At 43.5% G+C, this 27,867-nt stretch overlaps 1 protein-coding gene and 1 long non-coding RNA gene across 3 annotated transcripts in view; one reads left to right on the forward strand and one right to left on the reverse strand.

Annotated features, from left to right (window-relative positions):
* Positions 1 to 864, forward strand: part of LOC133096762 (uncharacterized) — a 106,576-nt gene extending 105,712 nt beyond the window's left edge. For both annotated transcript variants that reach the window (XR_009701819.1, XR_009701820.1), the window contains one exon: positions 531 to 864. This is a non-coding gene — a long non-coding RNA (uncharacterized LOC133096762). The remainder of the gene's footprint in view (positions 1 to 530) is intronic.
* LHFPL3 (LHFPL tetraspan subfamily member 3) overlaps positions 1 to 27,867 on the reverse strand; it is a 550,740-nt gene that overhangs the window by 15,300 nt on the left and 507,573 nt on the right. The window lies entirely within an intron of this gene.

The following is a 27,867-nucleotide window of genomic DNA, read 5'->3' on the forward strand; positions in this document are numbered from 1 at the left end:
TCCAAGAGGGAGATTAGGAGATGGTCTGAAACTCTGAGCACACCATAGGGATAGCTATGTTTGTATTTCTAAGCATCCCTTTTGCTACCTCCACATATACTCAATATATTTTTCAATATATCACTCAATACATTCTTGCTGAATGAATGAGCACTGGAAAGAAAATCTGTGATCGATATGCAAAGTATTGCCAAAGAAGCACAATTTCATAAGGACTGGAAGAAGCCATAACAATGGAAAAGAATAACTTTCCATTTCTTTTTCTTAGATTCCTGGTAGCAGGATTAACTTGTGTTCAAAGTAATTCCATGAATGATTTTACATCCTAGAATCAAGGCAGACCAGGGTGGTAATTGTTTAAGTCACTGTAAGAGCTGCTCCCAACAGACGTTTCCCATCAACCTGTCTATACTACATCTCTCTTCTTCGTTATTGTTGCCTTTGGGGGCTGTCACAGATAGGAGGGCTGCCATGCCATTTCTCCTTTGTCCAGTACAGGTTCACTATAATAGAACATTCTTCTTTCACAGATAGGGAACAGATTTCTGGTTCTTAGAAAGGCTTCTCGGGCTTCCCTGGTGGCGCAGTGGTTGAGAAGCTGCCTGCCAATGCAGGGGACAACGGTTCGAGCCCTGGTCTGGGAGGATCCCACATGCCGCGGAGCAGCTAGGCCCATGAGCCACAATTACTGAGCCTGCGCGTCTGGAGCCTGTGCTCCTCAACAAGAGAGGCCGCGATAGTGAGAGGCCCGTGCACCGCGATAAAGAGTGGCCCCCGCTTGCCGCAACTGGAGAAAGCCCTCACACAGAAACGAAGACCCAACACAGCCATAAATGAATAAATAAATAAATAAATAAAAATAAACACGAATCCTGTAATCTTTAAAAAAAAAAAAAAAAAGAAAGTCTTCTCAACCTCCAAACAGACTTTGATGATTTTATTTGTGATGCAGGGGAATGGGTCTTGGTCAATACAAAAGAATGCCAATTCAGTGACCATTCGAAACAGACTCAGTTTGGCAATTAGATGTCTCTGATGTGAGAGGAAAGTTGAGGTGTAAGTAGGCAGGGCACCAGATCAGCAGAAAGGCTCAAGAGATTAACCCTGACATTTGCAACAGGTGCTACAGTAGCCAAAGCAGAAATAAATTATCTACTATGTCACATAAAAAGACTAAACATTCAGTGGCCACCCACTCTGGTCTGTGGCAGGCATGATGCAAGGTGAACAGGGGCATGGCTGGTAAGCTTCCTCACCCCTCGTCCTGTCTGTTCTCATCAGCCTTTGAGGCAGGGAAGCACAAGCAGCACCCTCACAGGCTTTCCTGGGGCCACATTCAATCTCCATTTCAGGCAAAGGAACAAAGTGCAAAGGTGGTCCTCACTGCCCACCTAAACCTGCTCCGCTGCTGAAGGTGGTTTTGGCAGAGCCTGGCTTCCCTGCTGGTCCTTCCGGGCCTCCGGCCTGAAATCTCTTCCTTCCTGCTAGCAGTTTATCTCAGCACTGGGCACTGAGGTTTGCACCAGCAAGTGTTCAGAGCCCACTGAGGGGGAGGGGCCGTCAGTTACAAAGGGACAAACATACACCCAATTTAGCCACTTAGTTGCAGCCCCTCCATATAGACATCAAGCCAGGAGCTCTGGGGCAGGGTTACTGCTCCAGCCAGTGACTGGATAGTTTTTCCTGAGCTCTACAGGGAGTTGTAATGCGGGGAAGGGAGAGGATGGAGCCCAGATTAAGATGAACAGCTCTGACGGCCCGGTGATTACTCAGAGCCTTCCTCAGAGTCTCTTCTGCTCTGCAGGGAAGGGGCATAAGAAGGCCCCTCGCATTATTCTGCTGAGCTGTAAAACATTCTTCTTAGATGTTTCCTGATTCCAAGGACTGAATGAGGAGAGAAGACAGAAGGAAAGAACACCTCTAGGAAATATAATTAGAATTGCTCCTTAATAAGAAAAACTGATTGAACTTACTTAATTTTGAGATGGGTACAATATACCAGGTAGAGTGTAGCAGCTTGAATTTTTAAATTTCTATTTTATCAAGGCAATATGTGCATATTGCTAAAAAAATCAAACCATACAAGTGATCTTGTGATGAAAGAGTCACCTGCTTCATCCCTTCTCGTACACAGTCTTACTCCCCCAAGACAATCTCCTTTAATAGTTTGCAATTATACTAGTTACTTTGGTAGTCAAAATCATATGCTAATATTCCCCTATTTATTACTATATCAATTTTGGATAATATCTATTGAATCGCCTTTAGAAAAGTGAGGATTTGCCTCCACTACTCCTCACCTTCTTTCTCTCCCAATTTTGAGTTGGTTGCCTTAAACACTATGTATACTTTTACCTCTTTTTCTTGTTCCCTCTTTTTTTCTTTTAATTGAAGTACAGCTGATTTACAATGTTGTGTTAGTTTCAAGTGTATAGCAAAGTGATTCAGTTGTATATTTATATATATAAATATTCTTTTCCAGATTCTTTTCCATTATAAGTCATTACAAGATATTGAATATACTTCCCAGTAGGTCCTTGTTGTTTATTTTTTATATAGTAGTGTGTATCTCTTAATCCCAAACTCCTAATTTATCCCTCCCCCCACTTTTCTCTTTGGTAACCATAAGTTTGTTTTCTATGTCTGTGAATCTATTTTCTGTTTTGTAAATAAGTTTATTTGTATCATTTTTTTTATATTCCACATATAAGTGATATCATATGATATTTGTCTTTCTCTATCTGACTTGCTTCACTTACTATGATCATCTCTAGGTCCATCCATGTTGTTGCAAATGGCATTATTGCATTCTTTTTTATGGCTGAGTAATATTCCATTGTATATATTGTATATATGTACCACATCTTCTTTATCCATTCATCTATTGATGGACATTTAGGTTGCTAACACGTCTTGACTATTGTAAATAGTGCTGCTAGCTATGACCATTAGGGTACATCTGTCTTTTCGAATTAGAGTTTTCATCTTTTCCAGATATATGCCTAGGAGTGGGGTCACTGGATCATATGGTAGCTCTAGTTTTAGTTTTTTAAGGAACCTCCATACTGTTCTCCATAGTGGCTGTATCAATTTACATTCCCACCAACAGTGTAGGAGGGTTCCCTTTTCTCCACACCCTCTGCAGCATTATTTATAGATCTTGTTCCTTTTCTGACTTTAGTCAGACTCATCTCTATTTGAGATGAAGCTATCACGTGACTGTTCCTTTTCCTTCTACCTTTTTGCCTCTGACTTTCTGACATAAGCTTGACTTTTCGAAAGTCAACTGGGGATTTTCAGTACATTAATCAATGAAAACAACTTAGAGAGGAACCTCCCCTCTGCCTTATCAAGGGTAGTTTAAGGCCTCGGCTTTTTACATGTCTACACATGATTGTTCGTGCCTTGTTCACACATATAGCGATGGCTGCATTGTATTGTCATGGATCTAACTGCAAGGGTATCTTCCTCACTGGCATTATGTGAGCCTAGATGATAAGAATTGAGCATTTGACCTCTGTATCCTCATGACCTAGTAGCATGCCTGGTGCATGGTAGGCCCTCAATGTCTGTTTGCTGTGGAATGTATGTACTTCTCTCTATTTTTATATAACTAGACTATTGAATGGTTGAAGGGGTGAGGTAACTTAAAAATATGTTCGAATATGGAAAAATTCATCAATGCTGTGTCTCTACTATCATGGTCCCCCGAGTGAGCATGTGTGTATGTGTACATGTATCTGAGGTTCTTGGTCTTGGAAAGAGTGGTCAGAGTGGCTCTGTAAAGGGGCAGCCCTGAGCAGGTGGCTGCCTTTCTGATGGCAATCCCAGAGGAAGTGCCGGCAGCTTCCAGAATGAAAGGCAGGGCTGGTTTCCCCAGTAAGGCACACCAGATCTGCTTTTCTGTGTAACTTGTTCTGACTCTCAAGCTGTTGAGAGTTGTCACAGGCAAAACCCAGCCCCAATCCAGAAAGTCCCAGTCCACTCAACCTGAACCACAATAACCTGCTTCTGAATGTATCTCCAAGATTTCACTTCTACTGAAAACTTTCCAGAGTTCTCCTGTTCAGCTTTGTTCATACACAAGATGACTTCATGGGAGAACATCCATTTTTTAGGAAATATTTTTTGCAAAAGTCAATATTCATAGCAAAGGCTGTCGATTCTCTGCTGCTTTCCCCTTGGGCTTTACCATTTCACTATCCACTGGAACAGTGTCCAACTGCCCACCTCAGCATCTTTCTGCCTGAAGACTTTCTCTGGACACAAGAGCCCTCTCTGCTTATGCATGGGGCAGACCAGAAGTGCCAGGGAATTAAGTCCCCTCCCCTCAGCAGTCCTCAGTCGATGACTGGTGAGAACTGTTGTATACATACTACCTCCTCTGCCCCTGGACTCCCAGGCTTCTCTGGTGGGATTGAGCTCCAGTTACCCAAGAGGTGACTTGAGGCTTCCCTCCCTTTCATGTCTCCCCTTCTCATGTCCTACCAGTGTTTCCTGGGATTGCTTCCCCAACAAACCACTTACACTAGATTCCTGGTTTCAGGGACTGCCTATGGGGGAACTCGAACTAAGATCGTATTCTTACAGAATATGTTAGATAGTCACCTTCCCTTCACTCCAGCTGTTTCCTACAAAGGAATCAGTTTTGCTTTTTCCTCTGCTCTGTGGAGCTGATGCTGACATGCCCCTAGTGGAAGTTGATACCCATCTTTGTGGGAAAGTTTATGGGGAAATAGCTGCCAGCATAACAAGCTTTGGCATGAAAAGAGAAAATGCCATGGATTCCTTTAAGACATAGCAAGAAAGTCACAAAGCAGATTCTCCATCCATAGTTAGATGTCGAGAGTAGAAAGCTCTTTTGTGAAGTTACATCAGGCTTCCCTTCCATTGACCCCTGACACCCAGGGAGGCCTGCAAGAGTTTTAATGTGATTTCTTGAATGTGCTTAACTTTCAGAGAGGGAATAGTTTAGCCCCTGGGAGAATTCCATTAGTATAATTTTGCAATAGAAAAGCTTCCTATTGCCTAATCTTATTAGCTGTTTATGGACAGTAAGTGGGTAAAAGCTGAGTTTGTGACTTGGTAATTGTGAGTACATATTTTTTGAGTTCTTAGAATGTGGACTAAAGAAGAGATTATTATGTGTACAGAGAAGAGGTACAGAACTCCAGAAATGACCACTATTGAAATAGGGGGCATGTCATATCCAAGCAGCCACCATAAAGGAAGGAAGCCACAAGGGAGGAAAAAAAGAGAGGAACTAGTTACTCCAATCTTTCTCCAGCTCTCCTAATAAATAAGACCTTCGATGTAACCTTGAAACCACTCGTCAGTAGCCATCCTTACTTACGTTTGTACTTTTGCTTAGTTTCGTATCATTCACTCAACAAATATTAATTGAGCATATATGATGCATCAGGCACAGTTCTAGGCACTAGGGGCATACTGGTGGACAGAAGAGAATAAGTCCCGGCACTCACAGACCTTACACTCAAATGGGGAGGTAGACAAAAAAACAAATAAACATACACTATAATATATCAGGTCGTTTTAAGTGCTATGAAGAAAAAGAAATCAGGGTAAGAAAAGAGTTGCTATTTGGGGGCAGGAGGTCAAGGAGGGCTTCTCTGCATGAAGTGAGGGAACAAGACATCTGGGGGTCTCCACCTTCTGGGTGGAGGCATCGGCAAAGAGAAAGGCAGGAGGAAGAGCAGGGAAGCCAGGGTAGCTGGAGCCAGGAGATGGGCCAGCAAAGTGGATGGGCAAGTCCTGTGGGATGCTCGGACCATGGTAAGGCATTTGATTTTATTTTTAAAGTGCTGGGAAGTCATCGGAGGGTAGGGAGGCAATGAGAATTATGTTATAAAAAGTTCAACTGTGGCTATTTGTGGCAACCAGACTGTAGGGGTAAGAGTGGAAGCAGGGAGGACAGTTAGGAGGCAACGAAGTAGCCTGGGTGAGAATGGATGCTGGCTTGGACTAGGCTGGTAGAGGTGGAGGTAGTAAGAGGCAGAGCCAGTGGGATTTGGTGATAGGTTGGACAAAGTGTGTGTGTGTGTGTGTGTGTGTGTGTGTGAGAGAGAGAGAGAGAGAGAGAGAGAGAGAGAGAGAGAGAGAGAGAGAGAGAGAGAGAGAGAGAGAGAGGGAGAGAGACAGACTGACTCATGGATGACTGAAGTTTTTGATCCAATCCATTTGGGTGAGTGAGATGCTATTTACTGGGATGGGAAACACTGGGGGAAAAACAGATTATTTGAGAAAAACCAGAAGTTTAGTTTGCATGTGTTAGTTTGAGCCACCTATTAGACATCTAGGTGGAGGTATAGAGGAGACAGACACAAGGATCTCATCAGCAAGGGAGAGGCTGGGACTGGAGATACATATTTAGGAAACATCACTTGTACAGATGGTATTTAAAACCATGAGCTAGGAAGAATTCACTTAGGGGCTGTAAGAGAGAACAGGGGAAGCCCAAGAATTGGGGCCTGTGCCATGTCCCCCTCTAGAGGGAGAAGAAGTGGTCTGGGAGGAACAAAGAGAAGCAAGGGGCTATTACCCTCTTGCAGCTTAATATTAGACTGGGCAACTGGGCAGCTTCGTATTAAAAAATCAAACTGAGTAGCAAATAAAATAGAAGCCTCAGTTGTGATTTTCTCTGGGATAGAGCGAAAAGGAGAGCATCTGGGTTCGCTTTCCAGCAGTACATTCTGCACTTGGATGAGCCTGAAGCACTGAACGCTGCGAGGGTATTTGGGAGGATTTTTCTTCCTGCCCAACCATCCCCCAACTCCTCTGTTAACCTTTCCTCCATCTCCCTCTCTTCCTCCTTTGCCTTCTACTTCTCTTCCTCCTCTCCACCAGTCAGTAAGCTTGGGACTGAATTTCAGGTGGTTCTAGGGCATATGAAGTCTTCCCCGAGGTGTGGGTCACAGGCAATGTCGTTTTTCTTTAAACATCCATCTCAGACGTTTCACTAATTGGAAATTCATTAAGGTTTGCAAAATGGCAGAATGCAAATTCTCCCGAAAGGAGAGTTTATTTGTTCTTCACAGTTCAGCATGAATTACTTTAATCTGATAATCAGCTAATTTCTCTCCTAGCAACTGGTTGAGATCAATCTGTACTACATTCTCTATTTGAAAAAAAAAAAAATCTCACTAGGAATACGGCAGAGATTCTCAAGCTTTATCACGCATTAGATTGACTTTGGAAGCTCATTAATATGCAGCGTCCTAGATTCCATCCCCAGAAACTCCCACTTCCTGGGTCCAGATGATTGTGATGCCGGTGGCTTTTGACCCACATGGGGAAATACTAGGGTAGAGAGGATTGAACAGAACTTTGGGGATCATAGGGTATTTCTGTGGAGAACATGCTTGGCAAACTGTCAGAATGAAGACTTCTGAACAGACCAAGAATGAAGTAGGTCTCAGGGGGTCCCTGAGGAAGGAGAGAGGAAGGGGGAAGAGATCGCAGAATGGAAGGGAACAGAAGGAAGCTAATGCCTTCTCTGTGATGTTGTTAGCACCCGAACCCATCTTTGGCTTCCAGGGTGTACTACAGGCCTAAACATTTATGACGCAATAGGCACGGGATTAGGTATTAAGCACTTCCCAGACACTGTCTCATTTAATTCTTATCACCTGCCTCTGAGGGAGGTACTTTATAATCCCTGTTTGTGGATTAAAGAAGCTGCAAAGGTTTTAAGTGGGAGAGCCAGATCTGAAACCCTTGTCTGGCTGACTGCAAATGCATGCGCTCACCCACTGGGTCGCACTGCTGAAAGGCGCGGTCCAGGCTTGGCAGCTCAAAGGGTAGGCTGTGATGATCACCCAGGAGTGTCAATGACTCAGGGACGAGCACAACGTTCCTCCGGGATGGGCTTGCTTTGGTGCCCCCTTGTGGCCACTAACCTGTAGTGCTGAGAAGTGGCGGGGAGAACCATCACTGAACTGAGTCCTGGCTTCCCAGGACGCAAATTCGGTTATTAAAATACCGCTCCTCTCACCTGATAAAACACGCAGGCCCTTGATTCCCTGTACCTGAGCATTGCCGGGGAACTCCCGTTAGAGCTACGTCCCTCATATTCTGCCTCAGTGACACATGACACACTAATTTCCAAATTACAAGCCACAGCCTTTTAACCTGATCACACAGCGGCACACACCTTCCCTCCAACCATGTGGGCTCAGAGAACCGGCTTCATTTTCATTCATCAGTAAGGTAAAGCACCCCGGCTTCCCTACTCCACAAGTCCTGCTTCTATTTTTTAACAGCTTGTCTGCCAAAGCACTAGTGTGCTAAAAATAGACTTACTTATAATACAATTCATCATGTACTCAGCTGCCAGGAGGAAGCTTAGTTTAAGCTTCATCCAAGATGAAACACCTCTAAGAAACACATTACTTCATATAACTATTTATTAATATCATTTTTAAAGAGTTCTCCGATATGAACCCTTTGCTATAGACCTTGGAAATGAGAGCACTTGAGGCAGAAGTTGGTGCAAAGGGATTTCTGCAGAACTATTTGGTCACAGTCTTGGCCAAGGTTATAAAATACTTTGGGAGCTCTTTTCCTTAACTTCAAACTCTATTTGTATCTCTTTGATTTTTTAACCTTAATTCTAGATCTCTGCTTCAACTTGATCTAGGTGAACTGGATCACCTTGTAAAACTTGAGTTGCCAGGTTTAGCAAATAAATATAGGATGCCTAGTTAAATTTCAGATAAACATTGAACAGTTTTTTAGTGTAAGTATGTCCCAAATAGCCCTGAAACTTCTGTGTTTGGGAACACCCTCAGTCCCAGGCAAATGAGGACAGTTAGGTATCCTAAATACAACGTAAGCCATACACCCCTCTTGAGGATTTACCACCCACTGAAAAGTCCTGTGGAAGAGAAACGCTTTCTTTTTTGTAACAGCTTTGAGATATAATCCACATACCATAAAACACCTTGTAAAGTGTACAATTCATTGATTTTTAGTATATTCATAGAGTTGTGCAACCAGCACTACTAACTAATTGTAGAGCATTTTCATCACCACAAAAACCCAATACTTCTCCATTGTCTCGTCCCTCTGGCCTTTGGAAACACTCATCTACCTTTGTCTCTATGGATTTACCTATTCAGGGCATTTCCTGTAAATGTAATATGTGATCCTTTGTGACTGGCTTCTTTCACCTAGCTTAATGTTGTCAAGGTTCATCCGTGTTATAGCATGACTCAGTACGTCATTCCTTTTTATTGCCAAATAGTATTCCATTGTATGCATATACCACACTTTATTTATTCATTCTTCAGCTGATAGTTATTTGTTCCTACTTTTTGGCTATTATGAATAATGCTGCTGTAAACCTTCTTGTACAAGTTTTCACATGGATGTATGTTTTCACTTCTCTTAGGTATATATATACACCTAGGAGTAGAATTCCTGGGTTATGTGGTAACTGTTTAAATTTCTGAGGAATTTCCATACTGTTTTCCAAAGTGTCTGCAACATTTAACATTCCCATCAGCAGTATATGAGGGTTTCAATTTCTCCATATCTTTGCTAACACTTTTTGTCTATCTTTTTGATAACAGGCATCCTAGTGGGTGGGAAATGGTATCTCATTGTGGTTTTGATTCGTATTACCCTACTGACTAATGATGTTGAGTAACTTTTCATGTGCTTATTGGTCATCTGTATATCTTGTGTATATCATTTGGAGGAATTATTGAAATCCTTTGTCCAGTTTTTTAATTGGGTTACCTATCTTTTCTTTTTGTGGAGTTTTAAGAGTTCTTATATATTTTGAAACATTAATAAAGGAAATTAAAGATGATTCAAAGAAATGGAAAGATATCCTATGCTCCTGGATTGGAAGAATTAATACTGTTAAAATGGCCATACTACCCAAAGCAATATACAGATTTTATGCGATCCTATCAAATTACCCATGACATTTTTCACAGAACTAGAACAAATAATCCTAAAATTTATATGGAACCATAAAAGACCCAGAATTGCCAAAGCAATCCTGAGGAAAAAGAACAAAGCAGGAGGCAAAACCCTCCCAGACTTCAGACAATACTACAAAGCTACAGTAATCAAAACAGTATGGTATTGGCACAAACACAGACATATGGATCAATGGAACAGAATAGAGAGCCCAGAAATAAACCCACACATCTATGGTCAATTAATCTTCAACAAAGGAGGCAAGACTATATACTGGGAAAAAGTCTCTTCAGCAAGTGGTGCTGGGAAAGTTGGACAACCGCATGTAAATCAGTGAAGTTAGAACACACCCTCACACCATGCACAAAAATAAACTCAAAATGGCTTAAAGACTTAAATGTAAGACAAAACATCATAAAATTCTTAGAAGAAAACACAGGCAAAACATTCTTTAACATAAATCATACCAATGTTTTCTTAGGTCAGTCTCCCAAGGCAATAGAAATAAACATATAGGACCTAATCAAACTTACAAGCTTTTGAACAGCAAAGGAAACCATAAACAAAATGAAAAGACAACCTACAGAATGGGAGAAAATATTTGCAAATGATGCAGCTGACAAGGGCTTAATTTCTAAAATATACAAATAGCTCATACAACTCAACAACAACAAAACAAACAATCCAATCAAAAACGGGGCAGAAGACCTAAATAGACATTTCTCCAAAGAACTCAAAGAGATGGCCAATAGGCACATGAAAAGATGCTCAGCATCACTAATTATTAGAGAAATGCAAATCAAAACTACAATGAGGTACCACCTCACACCAGTCAGAATGGCCATCATTAAAAACTCTACAAATAACAAAAGCTGGAGGGGGAGTGGAGAAAAGGGAACCCTCTTGCACTGTTGGTGGGAATGTAAGTTGGTGCAGCCACTGTGGAAAAGAGTATGGAGGTTCCTCAGAAAACTAAAAATAGAATTACCATATGATCCGGCAATCCCACTCCTGGGCATATAGCCAGACAAAACTATAATTCAAAAAGATACATGTACCCCTATGTTCATAGCAGCATTAGTCACAATAGCCAAGACATGGAAACAACCTAAATGTCCACCAACAGATGAATGGATAAAGATGTGGAACATATATACAATGGAACAGTACTCAGCCATAAAAAAGAACGAAATAATGTCATTTGCAGCAACATGGATGTAACTAAAGATTATCATATTAAGTGAAGGAAGTCAGAAAGAGAAAGACAAATATTATATGATATCACTTATATATGGAATCTAAAATATGACACAAATGAACCTATCTACGAAGCAGAAACAGACTCATAGACATAGAGAACAGACTTGTGGTTGCCAAAAGGGAGAGGGGTGGGGGAGGGATGGACTGGGATTTTGGGGTTAGTAATGAAAACTATTACATATAGAATGGATGGACAACAAGGTCCTACTGTATAGCACAGGGAACTATATCCAATGTCCTGGGATAAACCATAATGGAAAAGAATATAAAAAAGAATGAATATATATGTATAACTGAGTCACTCTGCTGTACAGAAATCAATATAACATTGTAAATCAACTATACTTCAATAAAAAAAATAGTAAAAATAAAAAGAGTTTGTGTATATTTGGATACAAGTCCCTTATCAGGTATATAATTTGCAAATATTTTCCCCCATCTGAAGTTTGTCTAAGAAATCTCTTTTTAACCCAGTGTCCCCCAAATGGAACGTTGAAATTCTTTATTCCAACCATCTATTAAACATTGAGTTTCCACTGTGTGCCAGGCGTTGAGGTTCCCAGGATGAAGAGGAGCTGCCAGGAGGAGTTCACAGTCTTGGGTGTGGGGGGAAAAGCATAAAGCAAATGACTTTGGCGAGAGTGGGGAGAGGAAAAGTTTTGTAAATATAGAATATCTTCATTTATCTCTAGTGTTTGGTGCAATGTGGAACACACAGAAGTGACCAATAAATATTTAAAATAAAGATTAAATCAGTAGCTAAATAAACTGGGGACCCTCCTGCCTCTCTTTTTTGTGGGTGTTGAGTTGTGATGTTTTTTATTATGTTTGTCACATAATTTAAAGAATTCTAAAAGGCTTGATGAGGTCTGAAAAATCTCTATCTGCTACGAACAAGTAACACTTCCATCACCATTTAAACACCCCTAAGGCTTTGAAGGTCTTGGTTAAAACGAAGCTATGTTATCTGGGATTATCTGGGAGCTATTATCAGTCAGGTAACAGATCTAATGACCTGCAGACGTCAGGACTGGTAAATTTTGAAGGACTCAGGCCAGGAAGCACAGAGCTGGTGTAGCTCTGCTGAGCTGGAGGGAGGGTGCCAGGAGGTGCGAGGATCTGAGGGTAGGCAAAGGAGGCATTCACAAGGTTGGGGGGGGACAAAGGAAGGAACATGGAAGAGCATCAAAGATGAATTTTGACTGCGCAATTGTGCTTGGGACCTGCCCTATTTATGGGGAATGAGCATTTCACCTTATAAACTGAAAGGATAATTCATGTAATATTATTGTCTGCAAGAAGCATCGAACTGCAGAGTTTTAATGTTGTTGGATTAGGGGTGATGAATTAGCGTGAATTAACATGTATGTATTATGACTCTGAGAGCCTCTTGAAACCCAACTCTTTCGAATATAAGAAAGAATACCTTAAAGTAAAAAGGCTTCCTTTTAGGCACTAAAACACTGTCAGTAGAAAGACACTCTTGAAAAATCTCTCCCATGTCTTATTATATAAGTCAAATATTAATTAAAGCAAATAAATTAGGTTGCAATTATGTGCAACTGTGAATTGTAGTATTAAGAAGAAATGCTCTTAAGTTCAGTTAGTTGGCATCAATTGTGATTTATTCAAATTAATTTAATGTCCAGAGTGAGGTTAATGTTTTGAACATTCTAATAATAAAAAGAATTAGAGAAATGAGATTAGAGCATCTGCCAGCTATAGATGGATGACATTTCTTGGGAGTCCTATCACATTTCTGGGGCTTCCTTCTACTCACCCCAACATCAGTGAGGGAAGACCCCATAGGCCAGTTTTCATTAGAGATCTCCAAGAGCCTGGGAAACTACTCATTCCTCCCTCCTCTCTGCTATCTCCCCCACAAAAGCACTGTCAGACTTTCCCGTGACATTCCGAGAATGACCAAGACTAGCTTCATAAAATGGGTGCAATTAAAAGTCTCGCCAGGGGCCGTGCCTCCTGTGCTGAGATCTCCCACTCTATGAAGGCAAACGGTGGGCAAAGGCAGTTTGCTGGCAGTACCCGGAATCCCCTTGGAAATGTGCAGGAGAATAAGTAATATGTGTGCATGGGAGTGTATGAGCACATTTCATATACTGTTAAAAATCAGAATTTAAAAAATTAACAAACTGGTTTCAGGTTTGTTTTTTTTTCCTTAACAGGATCGTCTGCCACTGTTTTTCTTTGAAAATAATCTTAGTAACAACATATTTACGTGACACATAATCCTTTTGGGAAGATGAGTTGAAGACCAAATAAACATGAGAGAAATATTCATGTACACACACACACACACACACACACACACACCCCGCCCTACTTTGTCTTCTTTTGAAAAGTTTAAGCAGCCCAGTGCTTCAACCTGCACTGGCTATTAATAGGATTAGAACACCCCTGTCAAGTATTTGGGCAGCTAGGGGGACCTTGGCCAGCAAGGCTGGCCCTCAGTCCAGTGCTGTTACTTGTTCCCGCCCCACCTTGAACTAGAGAACGAGGGCCTCTCAGAACTGGTACATCTACACTGTCCATGTAGTACCCCCTGGCCTCACTTTTTGGTGAGAAAAAGACGTCACAGTTGAGATCCCTTTCTCCTCTTTGGAGGGTTTTTGAGGATGCATTTTTCACACAGGAAGGTGGGGATGGCCGAGTCCTCCAGACACCCAGGTTCTACGTTCCAGTTTGGATATATCTTAGGGTGGCCATCCTGGAGGAAGCCAGACTCCTTAAGGAAACCGCTCCGAGCTTCTTTCCTCGACACACAAACCCGGCCGTCAGTCTCTGGTGAAGTTCCTGCTGTCCCAGGCCCCCTTGCTTTAGGGCTGGTAGAATTTTCTACTCAGGCTTTTCCGCCTAGCTGAAAGTTTCATGAAGTCAGGTTCTTGGACCTGGGACAGTGCCTATGATGATGTTAGCAGTTGCCATTTATTTTGCTTTTGCCATGAATGAGGCAGGCTCTGTGCCAAGAGCCTTCATACATTTTCACCTGTAGCCCTTGCCCTGTGAGACAGGTATCACTATTCCCATTTCACAGACGCGCAAGTAGGCTTACGGGAGGGAAGCAGCTTGCTAGTGGTCACAGGGTTGGTAAGCGGCCAAGCTGGGATTTGCACTTGATCTGTGTGATACCAAATGCCATGCCCTTAGCTATTAGTGCTTGTTGCTTCTTGGTTTCAGGGCTGTTTCCTGCACAGAACGTCTGCATAGAGGGGGCCCCTAAATGTTTGTCGACTGAGTGAAGAAGAAGAAGAGTTAACAGTTATATACCGCTAACTTTGTACCAGACAATGATCTGGGCACTTTAGGAACATATACATCCCAACAATTCCAAGAGGCAGGTACTACTGATATCCCCGTTTTATAGATCGAGAAGGGGAAGTGTGGAGAGGTAATATAACTTGTCCAAGTAATATAGCTAGCCGGTGGTGGAGCTGGGATGTTATCGTAGACAGTTTGGCTGCTCCAGAGTCTGTGATCCTGAATATTACACATATTCCCTCTTCTGAATGAGCATAAGAACATCCAAAAGGTGGCTGTGAGACGTTTATTCTGTTGGTGTGAGGGTGGGTTATCCTGGATGAGGAAACTACTCTTGGAAGCTTTCCTGGCCCCTGTAGGCCTGTTCAGCTACTTCCCCCTCTGTGTTCTGGGAACATCTGGTGCTTCACGGTTTTCTTGTCTGTCTCTCCTTGGTATGTAGCAGGTGATTCGGTACATTTTAAGTGAATAATCAGCTAAATGCAACCTCCTCCACACATTTCTTGACTGGGCAAGAAGTTAGCTAAGAGGAAAAAAGGGAAGTTGAGAAACGATTTTGGAAATGAGAAGGAGAATGATAAAAGCTGGGAAGAAAGATAAAGATGGGATTGTGAGAAAAAGAATAGTAGGACTTAAACTAAGAATAACACTAAGTTAAAAAATGGAGATTTTTTTTCCCCCCCAGAGAAATACATGTGACTGCACCAGGAGGAGACTTGCTCAGCAAAATATGAGAAACTTCTTCTCCAGGGCTGCTTGCCTATCATGAATGACTGACCCCAGTTTTATGGAGTTCAGTGCCTGGTTCCCCCAGAGGTGAAGTGGTGTGAGGAGCGTGGCAGAAGGAAGAGACAGTGGGCTTTGTAATCAGAGAGAAGTGGGTTCCAATCCTGACCCAGCTAGTGACTCACTGTGTGAGCTTGGGCAAGTAACCCAATGTCTCTGGGCCTGTGTTGTCACCTCTCCAATGAGGACAAAAAACCCTACCTATCCCATAGGGTTATGTTAGAACTAAATGATGATAATTGAACGAAAGTGCCTAGCATGCAGTAGTTATTCAGTAAAAATGTCATCTACCTTTTCAGCTGCACCCTGCCATCCTGACTACAAGCTGCCCTGAGGCAGCTCAGGGCTTTTGCCACACAGATCCCAACTGAAGAGGAACTGGTATGAGTGAGAAGACCCTAAAAACACAGTGCTTGCATTCTGGATAGCCTTTGATATCACTGAAGCAAATGCAGAGGTCGTAACTGTGCTGCTATATTTGTAATTGGTTAGTGACCACAGCTGTTGGCAGATGTGCCTTGAAAATACAGGCAGGGGAGCCAATTTTGTTTGGCCAGAATGGAATTCAATACACTCATAAGAATAAATCGAAATGTTTCCAACTGGAAGATCAACCTTCTACCCATCATTTTTGCATTGTTCACTTTATAGGATTTTTGAGATGAAGAGAGAGAAGTTAAATGGAGTCCAAGGAAAACAAGGAAAAATATGATCTGGAATCAATAACACAAAGCCACTTCTATTCTTAATTTCTTCTGGGGGAGGTCAGGGGCTCTAATTAGAAAAACCCACTAAGCCAAATATGAAGGGCAGTTAACAGAGCATCATGCAGCTCTGCGTAACGGCTTTGCTGTCCACCTCTGAGATAGCGACGGCTGTTTACAGACACTCAGTTTTTCAACTGTACAACATCTTGCCTCACGTGCTGTTCTGGGACTTTGCAGGGATGGGGGCAGTTGGACCCGGTAACCAGTCGGGGACCTGGGACCCCAGGCAAGACCAGCAGCTCATACGTAGGCAGGTAGACCTGCCCTTCTTCAAATCACAGAGGCCGGAGCATCAGGCCTTCTGCTGCCTGGAGGGGAGTGGCGGTGTGATCCTGTGCTTGCGGTCAGAGAAAGCTGGGCTCCAACGCAGCCCTACCAGTGTGTGACCCTGGGCAACTGCTCATCATCTCAGAACCTCATTTCCTCTCCTGAAAAGTAAACTGAAGATAATACCAGCTAACTGAAAGCTAAGTAGTGAACAGAGGTCATGTTTTAAAGTGCCTGGCGCCTGGAGGTGGCAGTATGTGGCAGCTCCCATATCAGTTCCTTTCAAGTCCACCCCTGAAGTTCATTTTCATCTCATTTCACCTGCATTAAAATTCAGGGGATGGGGATTCTAACTAGCCCTGGTCTGTAACTCCCAGCAAAAGGTGAGGGGCTGATTCTTCCAGCTGGCAGACTCTATGGCATTTTGGGGAAGTTGTACTGGAGGCTTAAACTCGAAGGAGGTGAAATTTGGAGGGTATTTTCTAACCCTGAGTTGATTTGTCTCCTCTTACGCCCTGATAGTAGAAAACAAAGGGCTGGACGATGGCGGAAGAAAGGCACCGCTGAGTCACTTCCCAGAGCGGGTTCTGACCTGCTGCCTGTCGGGACCCCGTGTCTCCATGAATGAGAAGTCACAATGCTATCATAGCAGATTGTCGGCCCAGCCTGATCACCTGCTGATATGTCCACCAAAGTCCATGAATTCTGTCGGTCTGCATTGTTGGACCCTAGAGCTCCCTGTAGACCTTGATGGAGAGAATAACTTCCAGATACCTGTGCTGATCAAAAGCCTGCCTGACAGAAACGCTACTTAGGAAGATCATCTCAAAGGGAAGGACTATCTCCCCTCCTCCCTTATGTTCTCTAATGTCTACCACTGACCATGTTAGAACACCAGGAGGCTCCACACTTGGACCATCACCTTAGCTTCTCCCAGAATTACCTTTGCTCAGATGTGCTTTTATGCCCTGATTTCAAGAACTAAGCCATGGAAAACACTCCTTTTTATCATACAGTTACAAAGCTGTTGTCAAGGACACTGTCCATTATGCCACTCAGTGTCTCACATAAAAAGAAGTTCCTTCCATAAGAAACTATAGAATTTTTTAAAAGGAACATCTCCCTTTTTTCCCCCCTGAGCAAACAGTATGTTGCTTCTTTTCTGCTGAGAAATGTGCTTACTGATGCCAAGAAGCTCAGAATCAAATTTGATGCTCAGCCACAGCAACTAGAGTAACTTTTATGATTAGCATATCTGAATTGTGTTCCATCCTTGGTTCTGATTTTTCTTTCTCTTTTAGTAATACATGTATCTTTTGTTGTATATATATATATCCTTTATTATAAATAATATATATAAATATATGCATGTATACTCTGCACACATACTTTATTTTAAATGGAGTCAGATACTTTTTTGGAGACGCAATTTTCTGCCCAGTAGAAGTGGCTGGATGATGATAATGTTTAAGATTCATTAGTTTACTCAAAGAGTTCATCTTCAAATAACCTTTTTTAACATCTGTCTCTGGGACATCTCACAAATCTAATAAATTTGGGTTATAGCCTTAGACCCTCTGTGATCTTTGAAAAGTTATTTGACCTCAAGCCTCAGTATAAAACCACTGCCCCATTTACTGAATAAAGTGCTACAGGGATCAAATAAAATCACGAATCCCTTTGAACTGAGGCTTTTTTGAAAAGGTAAAAGAGTGGCTCAACAATTCTCAGTGCACAGATCAGTGTTGCTTGATGAGGAAAATGCAACTGGGGGGGAGTGAAGAAGAAGAAGAAAGTATATTAAGCACTTTGCTTGGTATTTTCTGGTTGCTCCTCCAGCTCCCTTCTCCTCCACCCAGCCCTACATCCTAGGAGGCTGACCCCCTTAGACTGCATCAATTGGCCTCTTTTGCCCTCTTGGCTGCAGCTAATAGGAAACACTGGCAGGAGGTTGGAGGATGGAAGAGAGGTTGTGGGTTTTTCTCTCCTAAGGATCACAGGTTGGGTGGCAGCATCCTTCTACTGAAGGCCACAGCTCCTGGGAGGGGGCCTCTCCCACAGCCAGCTACTGAGAGAGCTGTGGCTACATTTCTCTCCAGCTGTTTGTAACCACTCCCTACGTAATGGCTACCTTTGCTGGTAATCTGGGAATGCCTCACCATCCCTCTCTGTTCTCTTTAGTCCTGCCCACATCTTTGTAAATAGTTGCTTCAATAAACCCTCCTAATTACCCTGATTGAGGGTGCCATCTGTTTCCGTTCGGGATCTGTTTGTGTCCCCTCAGCAGCACAATCCTCACAAAACCTCCTTGAGGTAGATAGGATTGCTCATTTTATAGATGAGAAAAAGATATGGTTAAATAAATTTCCCAAGGTCATGTAAATTGTAAGCTGTAGAGCTCGTTATCAAACCCATACCTCTGTCTTACGCCCTTTCTATCCATCTTATGTTCTCATAGGTGGGTGAAGTGTTTTTGATGCTATATTAGAACCTCCAGCATAATGCTTAATGGTAGTGGTGGTTAAGGCATCTTGTTCTTGACCTTAAAGGAAGGACTGCCAATGTTTCACAATTAAGAATGATGCTTGCTGGGCTTCCCTGGTGGCGCAGGGGTTAAGAATCCGCCTGCCAATGCAGGGGGCACAGGTTCAAGCCCTGGTCAGGGAAGATCCCACATGCTGCAGAGCAACGAAGCCCGTGCACCACAACTACTGAGCCTGCGCTCTAGAGCCTGCGAGCCAAAACTACTGAAGCCCGCGCACCTAGAGCCCATGCTCTGCAACGAGAAGCCACTGCAATGAGAAGCCCGCGCACTGCAACGAAGAGTAGCCCCAGCTCGCCGCAACCAGAGAAAGCCTGCGCACAGCAACGAAGACCCAACGCAGCCAAAAATAATAAAAAAAAAAGTTGAAAGGAAACCAGCAATTGTTGGGAGTCAAAACATGTATGACTATTAAAAAACAAACAAAAAAAAGAATGATGCTTGCCATTGTTTTTTAGTGGATACCCTATAATGAGTCAAGGAAGTTGTCCTGTATTACAAATTTTATGAATTTTAAACTTCTCTTAAATCACTGAATACTTTCTTTTCCTGTGGCTATAAGAATGAATGTTGGATGTTCATTACAGCACTATTTACAATAGCCAGGACATGGAAGCAACCTAAGTGTCCATCGACAGATGAATGGATAAAGAAGATGTGGCACATATATACAATGGAATATTACTCAACCATAAAAAGAAATGAAACTGAGTTATTTGTTGTGAGGTGGATTGACCTAGAGACTGTCATACAGAGTGAAGTAAGTTAGAAAGAGAAAAACAAATACCATATGCTAACACATATATATATGGAATCTAAAAAAAAAAAATGGTTCTGAAGAACTTAGGTGCAGGACAAGAATAAAGACGCAGATGTGGAGAATGGACTTGAGGACACGGGGAGGGGGAAGGGTAAGCTGGGACAAAGTGAGAGAGTGGCATGGACATATATACACTACCAAATGTAAAATAGATAGCTAGTGGGAAGCAGCTGCATAGCACAGGGAGATCAGCTCTGTGCTTTGTGACCATCTAGAGGGGTGGGATAGGGAGGGTGGGAGGGAGACGAAAGAAGGAGGGGATATGGGGATATATGTATGCATATAGCTGATTCACTTTGTTATACAGCAGAAACTAACACAACATTGTAAAGCAATTATACTCCAATAAAGATGTTAGAAAAAAAAAGAATGAATGTTGGCTTTTCAACTTTAATGTGACATATGATGTGCTTACTTTTAGGCAGATAGAAATAATCAAGGATCTTGGTGGTGGAAGATACGTGAAGAGAGGAAGCTGAAATTTCCATCTCAATATCCACTGAACTTGGAAACTTCCCCTCATTACCTCCCAAAAGTTCTTTCCATGTTCTGCAGCTCAGAGAGTTGGAGAGTTCCTCATTGGCCTGGGATGCACCAGTATTCTGTAGGGCCTCTTCCTGGTGTCGTATAACATAGCTACAAAGAACCTGTCTAATCTCTCTTCCTCTGGATAGCCCTTAGCACACAGCCAGAGGACCTGTTTTAGGTATTTTTGTCGTCCCATTTGTTCCTTTCTGAACGCCCACCAAGTGTTCTATACCCTTGCTTTAAATGTGGTGTCCAGAGCTAAAATCAGCACTGCAGGCCTGAATCAAATACTGTTAAATGGAGGACACGCCCTTCCTTGCTCTAGACATTTTATCTTTTACAGCCTGAGATTCCATTAGCTTTTTCACAGTATTGGTGCCCAAGGACCTTGCCATTTAACTAAATCCCTTGTGCCTTTCCTCCATATAGCTCCTGACTTATGACCTCTCTGTCTGTGTGGTTGGGTGTTGAGAACCAAGGTCAGGTCCTTATTGTTTGAAAATTGTTGAATTTCATACTGTTAGGTCCAACCTGTCAAAATCTTTTGGATCCATATTCTGTTACCCAGCTATGTGATACCTCACACAGCTTTGTGTCCTGATACTTAGTCAAAATCATAGAGACAAAGAATAGAATGGTGGTTCCCAGGGGCTGGGGGGAGGGGGGAATGGGCAGTTATTAAAAGAAAAAGAACTCAGGAGGAAGAGTAGTCTCTGGGACAGAAACAGGACAGATTCAGTGGTGAGGGAATAACAAAAGTGTGAAAATAAAGATGTGAGATGGACAGGAAGGGATCTGAAGTTGTTATTGGATGAGCATCGCTCCGGCAGAGGGGCTGGCCGGGGCCCACCGAGGGTGGAGGTGTATTTCGAACTTGAGCAAAGAGGAGGAAGTTTGGAGCCACTTCTGGAAGGGAGGCATGAAGGACCAACGAGAACGGATGAAGGAGGTACCCAGCGGCAATGAGTGCTCAACAGAGGTTAGCTGTGGGGTCTTCCTCCAGCTATGCTCGGCTACCTAGGAGCAGAGGTCGGGAAAGCACACGGTGGTGGTGGTGATCCTGGACGCAGGGTTCTCAAGGTGGGGGAAGCAGCTTGGGGCGCTTACAAAGTCTGAGCAGGGCAGAGAAAGATACCCTCTCTGTCTATAGTTATGTTTGGGAGGGGGGGGTCTCTGAATGTAGCTTTGCGTTTGGGGACCAAATTGTGAGGGGGCAGGGAGGCTTGTGAATTGTAGTTTGCTGTAAGATCTGAGCCTGCCCCAGGTCCCACAGCCTGTAACTGAGCCCCCAGGGCTGTTTTGCCCCTAGGAATCCCCCATAGGAACACCTGTAATATAAGAGGGGCGAGGAAACGTCTTACATATTGATTGGTTTGGGGTGAAAGACATCTGCTTTGCTAGTTTTCAGGGCAGGTCTAAAGGGTCTTCAAGATATTTTTACACAGCTTTCCTATTGACAGTGAGATATTCTGGTTTGTATTCAGCCTTCATAGCAGGCTGGGACACAGCTAGAATTTACCAACTTATTTTAACTAGACTTTAACTGTCACAGAAGCTGCTACACAGTAATGATTTCAAACCACATGCCCCACTTCTCCTGCAGAACCTTCAGCTAGAAACCTCCCTGCTGTTCTCGGGCATAGCTTCGCTCTTTATTATCAGGGATGACATTGAGGGGGCCGGTTTTGGGAGCCCAGTAAATTTTATCAGCATTCAGGAAGGAGGAAAAAGATGGACTTTAACACACTGAAAGATGTTAAAAATTACAGTTCCCCAGATTGCATGACCAAGAGGCTTCAGTTCCAAATTCACTGCCCCCAGGAGTGGTTTTGCTTGAGTAAGAACAGCCAAACTGGCAGTTATTCTGACATCACACTAATGCAAGGGAGTTGGAAACTCCTTCCCCTGACAGAATTTTAGGAAGGCAGGCCACGCAGCTAAATGGGCTCAAAATTGCTCAAGGAGGTTGGGGGTGCTGAGTTTTAATTCTGGACCTTCCATGTGACTCAACATTTTAGTAACTGGGAGCTTCTTGACACACACTGATTCTTTTTGTACCCCCGGAGCCTGGAATGCATGTGTGCTTCATGGATTTAATACACAACGACTCACCATTGTAACAGAAATTGGGTGGACACATGGCAGCACCAAATATTCACATTTCATTGCATCACCTCCTAGTTTCTGCCTTATAAGGGAAAGGAAAACTACCATGATGGTTGGAATAGCGTCGAATAAGAGCCTGCATTCTGGAAGCAGACTGTTGAGAGTGAATCCCTGCTCCACTGCTGACTAGTCGAACAGCCCTGCTGAGCTATAGTGTCCTCATCTGTAAAATGGGACAATATACTCAACCCTATTTCATAGATGATTGTGAGGAAGAAATGAGATAATACAGGCAAAGTCCCTGGCATACGGCAAAATCACTGGCATACGGCAAAATCACAAGGATGCAAGCGACTTGGGCGTCTCTTAGCCATTACCACGATTACCTTTTCCTCTAATCCTCCTGAAGATTCACTTCTCAGCACTTGCTTCCACCCTGAGGTTTTCCTAAGTACACCAAACATGCAGGGTATCCCTGCTCAGAGAGAAGCCATGAGGATCAGTTAGCTCACAGAAGCCAGCACAGTGCCCAGGTCATACTACCTCCTCAATACGTGCTTACTAGGAGGGTGAATGCTGAAAGAAATCTGCTCTCAACCTCTGGGAATTACAAAACATACATATTAGCCTTACTAAGCAAGGGATTTAAAGATTCTCATGCATACAATAGAATCATTGGATCATCAGGCTTTGAAAATACAATAATTCACTGAAATTAATGAATTGTCTGGAGGTCAGTAGTTTTCAAATTTTACTACCTAAGAGTGTCCTAGTAACTAAAAAATTCCCAAAGAACCAGAATCGGTAAATCTGGGCAGAATGCAGGCTACAGCATTTTAAACCAATCCCCCAGGTGGTTCTGATGCAACATTTTAGGGCAGCCTCAAGGCCTCCATTAAGAAACCCTAGGGGTTACTTAAAAATGTGATGGGTGCTGATGTTCTTTTACTTTTAGGTTTCCTTCTTCTTTGTTCAGTGGGTGAAAGAGTAATAGGACTGAAATTACCTTCAGTCATAGATTGGGCTGGGAAAATCTCGGCCCAAGCAAGTTCTGGTATTGTACAAGCACGAGCATGCTTAAAGGATTTGCCACAATGATCTCGAGTTATTTGGACATCCTCTATGCCTGGAAAACATCCAGAAGGGCTATTCTTTCGATTGTTAAGCTAGGAGCCTATCTGTTTCTCAGTCTGACATTTCAGGAGGGCTGTATTTTCTCTTTCAGGATTAAAGGAAGAGATACTCTGCAATGTCTTATAAATAATTCAAAATCCAAGAGGGCTTAACGTGAACCACAAGACTATGACCTGCAGTCACACTCCAAGTCCAAGAAGAATGTGTCTAGATCACCAATAAACGTATATTACTAGGAAATAAATGCTAGTAGGCCCATCAGTCTGCAGGGGAGAAGTGTCTGTGTATTTCTGTGATTTTTCTAAGGAATTAAACTTCCCCAGAGTCTGGACTCTACCTTTAACCTCCAGTTGAGGTCACCAGTCTGTTCTATCATGACATGGTGCTACGTGGCTTCACTCTCCCTTCCCCACTAATCTGTTGTTGTAAATGTTGCCTTGAAAGGGTCTTAAGATTCAATTATTAATCAGAACTAATTTAACAGACTGTTGATGCCAGGAATGAAATTTTTTCAATTTGCAAAGCTGGGATTAGCTGATCAAGGAGAATGGTATGATTTCACAGGAAATACATTAAGCTTCCCACGTCTGCCTAAAGAGCTTACTGGGATTCACAGGAGTGCAGAGAAAGGTGTGTTTGGGTGGATACATTACTGGTCCATGGAGAGTAATTATGAGGGATTTGCAAACCATAGCAGGCCTCAGTTTAGACAAAATTTTCTTAACCTGGAAGGGTCACAATGCTATACTCTCTTTTAAAAATCTCATTTAAAATGTAGCCCCACAAATTTTACTTTGACAAATGGTGCTCCAGAAATATTTTCTGCACTGAAATCTGCTTTATTTCCTTTTTTCATACTAAAGTGATGAGAACTTACAATCTTCTTAATTATCTTTGGAGGCACCAGACTTCAGACAGGAGGCTGATAAATGACCTAAATCATTTGCAATATACTGGAAATACAGACAATCTGTGTTGAGTGTGAGAAGCTATGTTCTTGAAGACGTTTTCTCATAAATTAATGAGCTGACCTCACCCCGGAACTCTCACACTGCCCTGTGCGTATCCGAGGTCACCTAGAAATGTGATGGGTGCTCGTCTAAATGCAAGAATCTCTTTTATCTTTTTTTCATTCAAGAATCTCTCTTTTATTTTTTTTTTCATTCTTAGGTTTCCTCCTTTTTTTCTCCTGTAGATGAATGGACACTAAGGTTGAAGTTACCTTTAGTCATAAATTGGGAGCTTTTCCCCCCACAGGATTAGAATTTCCTCTGTAACGTTGTGTAAGATTTAACTTGATCACCTCCAAGTCAGGAAGGACTTTGAGCTGCGTCATTTGCAGGCTCAGTGTTAAATGAAAATCGTCCAAAAAGCAGGCTTTTCCCTTTTTTCATGTGGTCTCTCTCTCTAGCCTTGTCATGATGTTTGTTTTCATTCTTTTTCCTTTTTTCTTACTGTGGTAACATACACATAACATAAAACTCGCCACTTAGACTTTTTTTACATTTACACGTTACATGTACATCTTAAGCGTACAGTTCAGTGGTATTAAATACATTCCCATTGTTGTGCAACTACCACCAGTCATGGTGTTTTTTATTTCCTATTTAATGTCATTCTAAGTAAATAAAAATTAAAATGGTCAGCATGAATTTACCATGCGTTTTTACATCATGCAATGCCAGTTTTAAGTGCAAATGTTCAGAGCATTTAACTCATTTGTGCAATCATTGAAATCACACAAATGTATTTTGTCCCTGGAGGATGCCTTGAGCTGGCCAGAAAAAACAAACACAGACAGATTCAGGAAGACTGGGAAGGAAGAGAGGGTCCCCCAGGCACAGAGCGGGCTCGAGAGAGTGGCTGGGGGTGCGCCTCTGGCTCAGGGATACTTCAGAGCTTCATAGGCGCCCAGGAGCCCTGACCTGTGTGCCCTCTCAGGTCTGACGGCTGCTGGTGTCCCCCCTCCCGCCAGCTGATGGACAGACACATTGTTCCCTGGCTTGGGGCAGGCCTTGGGGGATCTCCCCTTCCCATGAGGGGCTATATGGGTGGTATCCCCAGCCCACGGCAGATGGGTGATCCCCCAGGGTACTGCAACCTCTGTACTAGGTAAATGGATCAGGGGTGGGCAAGAGGTTCTTCCCTCCTTGAGTTGCGACCTCCTACCTGCTGCCCACCAGACACGTTGCAGCCCTGCTAGTCCTGGGTGGGATGGCCACTGCTGTGCCCTGCCCCAAGATGCTGCAGGACAGGTGCACCCAACCATGACCTTCCCCACCTGCACCCGGGCCCTTCCTGGGGCAGAGGGTGGCAGTGGTCACGGGGTGGGCACAAGGAGGGGAGGCTGAGCAGGGCCCAGGTTCCAGGGCGCAGACAACTGGGCTGAGAACCCATCCCCAGGGAGCTGGGGACGGGGCAGGGTAGGAGAGGAAGAGGGGAGGGGGAGGCAGCAGGAAGCAGGGCACCGTGACCAGTCTCCAAGCCTCCCCACCCCCTACACGCTCCAGTGTGCCATCGCCCCATCAGACTTCACTGACAAAACACAGTTTCAAGAGTGGGGCTGCAGAGCATTAACCCCCAAGCAGGGGGCCCTTCTGAGCTTGGGACCCTGTGGACTACACTGGTCGTACACTCATGGTGCCCTGGGTGCAGGAACAAAGAACAAGGAAGCGAGAGGAAAATCAGCGCTGCCCACCAACAAGGCTGGCCCCGCCCATTCCCAATTCCCAAAGGGAGTCCTTCCTGACCCAGGAACATCCCTGGGAAGAGGGGATTTGTGCTCTGGACAAAAGCCATCTCCTCTCGTTACTACTGCACTATTTTCAGCATTGCCCTCTTTTCTTCCTCCTTCTCTCTTTCCTGCTGATTCAGGAATTTAAGCCTGATGCTTTGACCCGACCCCCAGTGCTGTGGACAGTGTGGGCTGCACTTCTTCTGGACACAGAGTTTAAAATTCTACACTGTTTGTGGCTTCTTTTTGGATTTTCCTTTGCTGCTCTTCCCTTCCTTGCACCTCCCTCTGTCTGAGCGAGGGGAGATGTGAGATCTGTCTTTTAATTATGCTTTCCAGTAAATGAAGGTGACATTCCCCGCCTGGCAGGATGCCTGTAGCCTCCGCAGTGAGCGATGGTGAGGCTCCTGGAGTTCACGGGGTGGGGTGGGGGCTGCTTTTCAGGACTGTGGGAGGCCCGGCGAGACGAGAGGAGAGGGGAGGAAAAGCTGGAGAAATTCACAGAAGCAGAGGACAACATGGGAAAGGGACCGTGGGAAAATGGGTAAGGGGCAGAAGACGGAAGGAAGGCGGCAACGAACAAAGGGAGGAAGGGAGGAAGGGAGTCAGCATTTTGCCTGCTCTACCCACATGATCTTAAAGACTAGAGTCTAACCTGGTAAAGCTGCTGCCCCCAAGCAGACAATACCCGTGCACACAGGCGCCTGGACAAGGGCTGAGAATCCTAGGTGGCGACAAGGAGTGCCAGCACCATGTCTCTTGCTCTGCTCCCATCAGATCCTTGAAAAACCTGACTCTGCTTACGTGTCTTCCCAGAGCACAGCCTAACGAATTAGTGCCCCATGAAGGTGTAGGTGCTTCGGAGAGAACTGGGGGAGGTGCTTAAATGGGAATGTTACATGGGACAGAAGAAGAAAGAGGGCAAATCCCCCCTGGAGCTCCCAGTAGGGCCCAGAGTTGTGTTGAGAAGAGCTGGGACTTTTCATTCACAAGAATCTTCACAAAAAGTGAACTCTATTTTTCCAGGGTGATCAATGCAGAGGCTGTATAAGCCAAGTGTACTCATAACGTCAAGTCTTGAAAACCCCTTCCTCCTAGCAGTATTATAATAAACCAATGTCTTGAGTCTTGTTGAGAAAGTACCACTAAATCTCGAATTGTTCGAGAAGGGAGGAATAAAGGGCAACTTTCTATCTGATGGACTCACAGCCCAAAGATGACACACAGCTTCTCAGCCAAGCCTGGCATACCGCCCAGAGATCCAGACTCACAAGAAGCCACAGGCCTCCCGTTCTTTCCGTTCCCTCAGGAATTATTATCTCTTTCCAGAGGAAGATTTCACTTTTGGATTGTGGTATGGGCTCTACTGAGGTTTTCCTCACAGCAGCAGCAAAACCTCATTTGCCGAGGGAAAATATGACCCGCTTCAAAGACCTGGAGTATCTGATATGTTTACTGACGTCTCTCTCATGACCAGTGAGATATAAGAACAATATTTATCTCTAATTCAAGAGAGGAAGCTAAACTGTTGTGGTGAAGATGGCCCTGTTCTTTTAAGAGCAGACTTTTTCAAAACGGTGGTCTGTGGATCTCTTGCATCAGAATTACATGGAATGATGATTTAAGAATCAGATTTCTGCATCCCCACTGCAGAACTACTAAATCTCTGTGGGTGAGGGGTCAGCACCCACATTTAAAT

Source organism: Eubalaena glacialis, chromosome 8, assembly GCF_028564815.1.
Source record: "Eubalaena glacialis isolate mEubGla1 chromosome 8, mEubGla1.1.hap2.+ XY, whole genome shotgun sequence".
In the NCBI taxonomy this organism is placed as follows: domain Eukaryota; kingdom Metazoa; phylum Chordata; class Mammalia; order Artiodactyla; family Balaenidae; genus Eubalaena; species Eubalaena glacialis.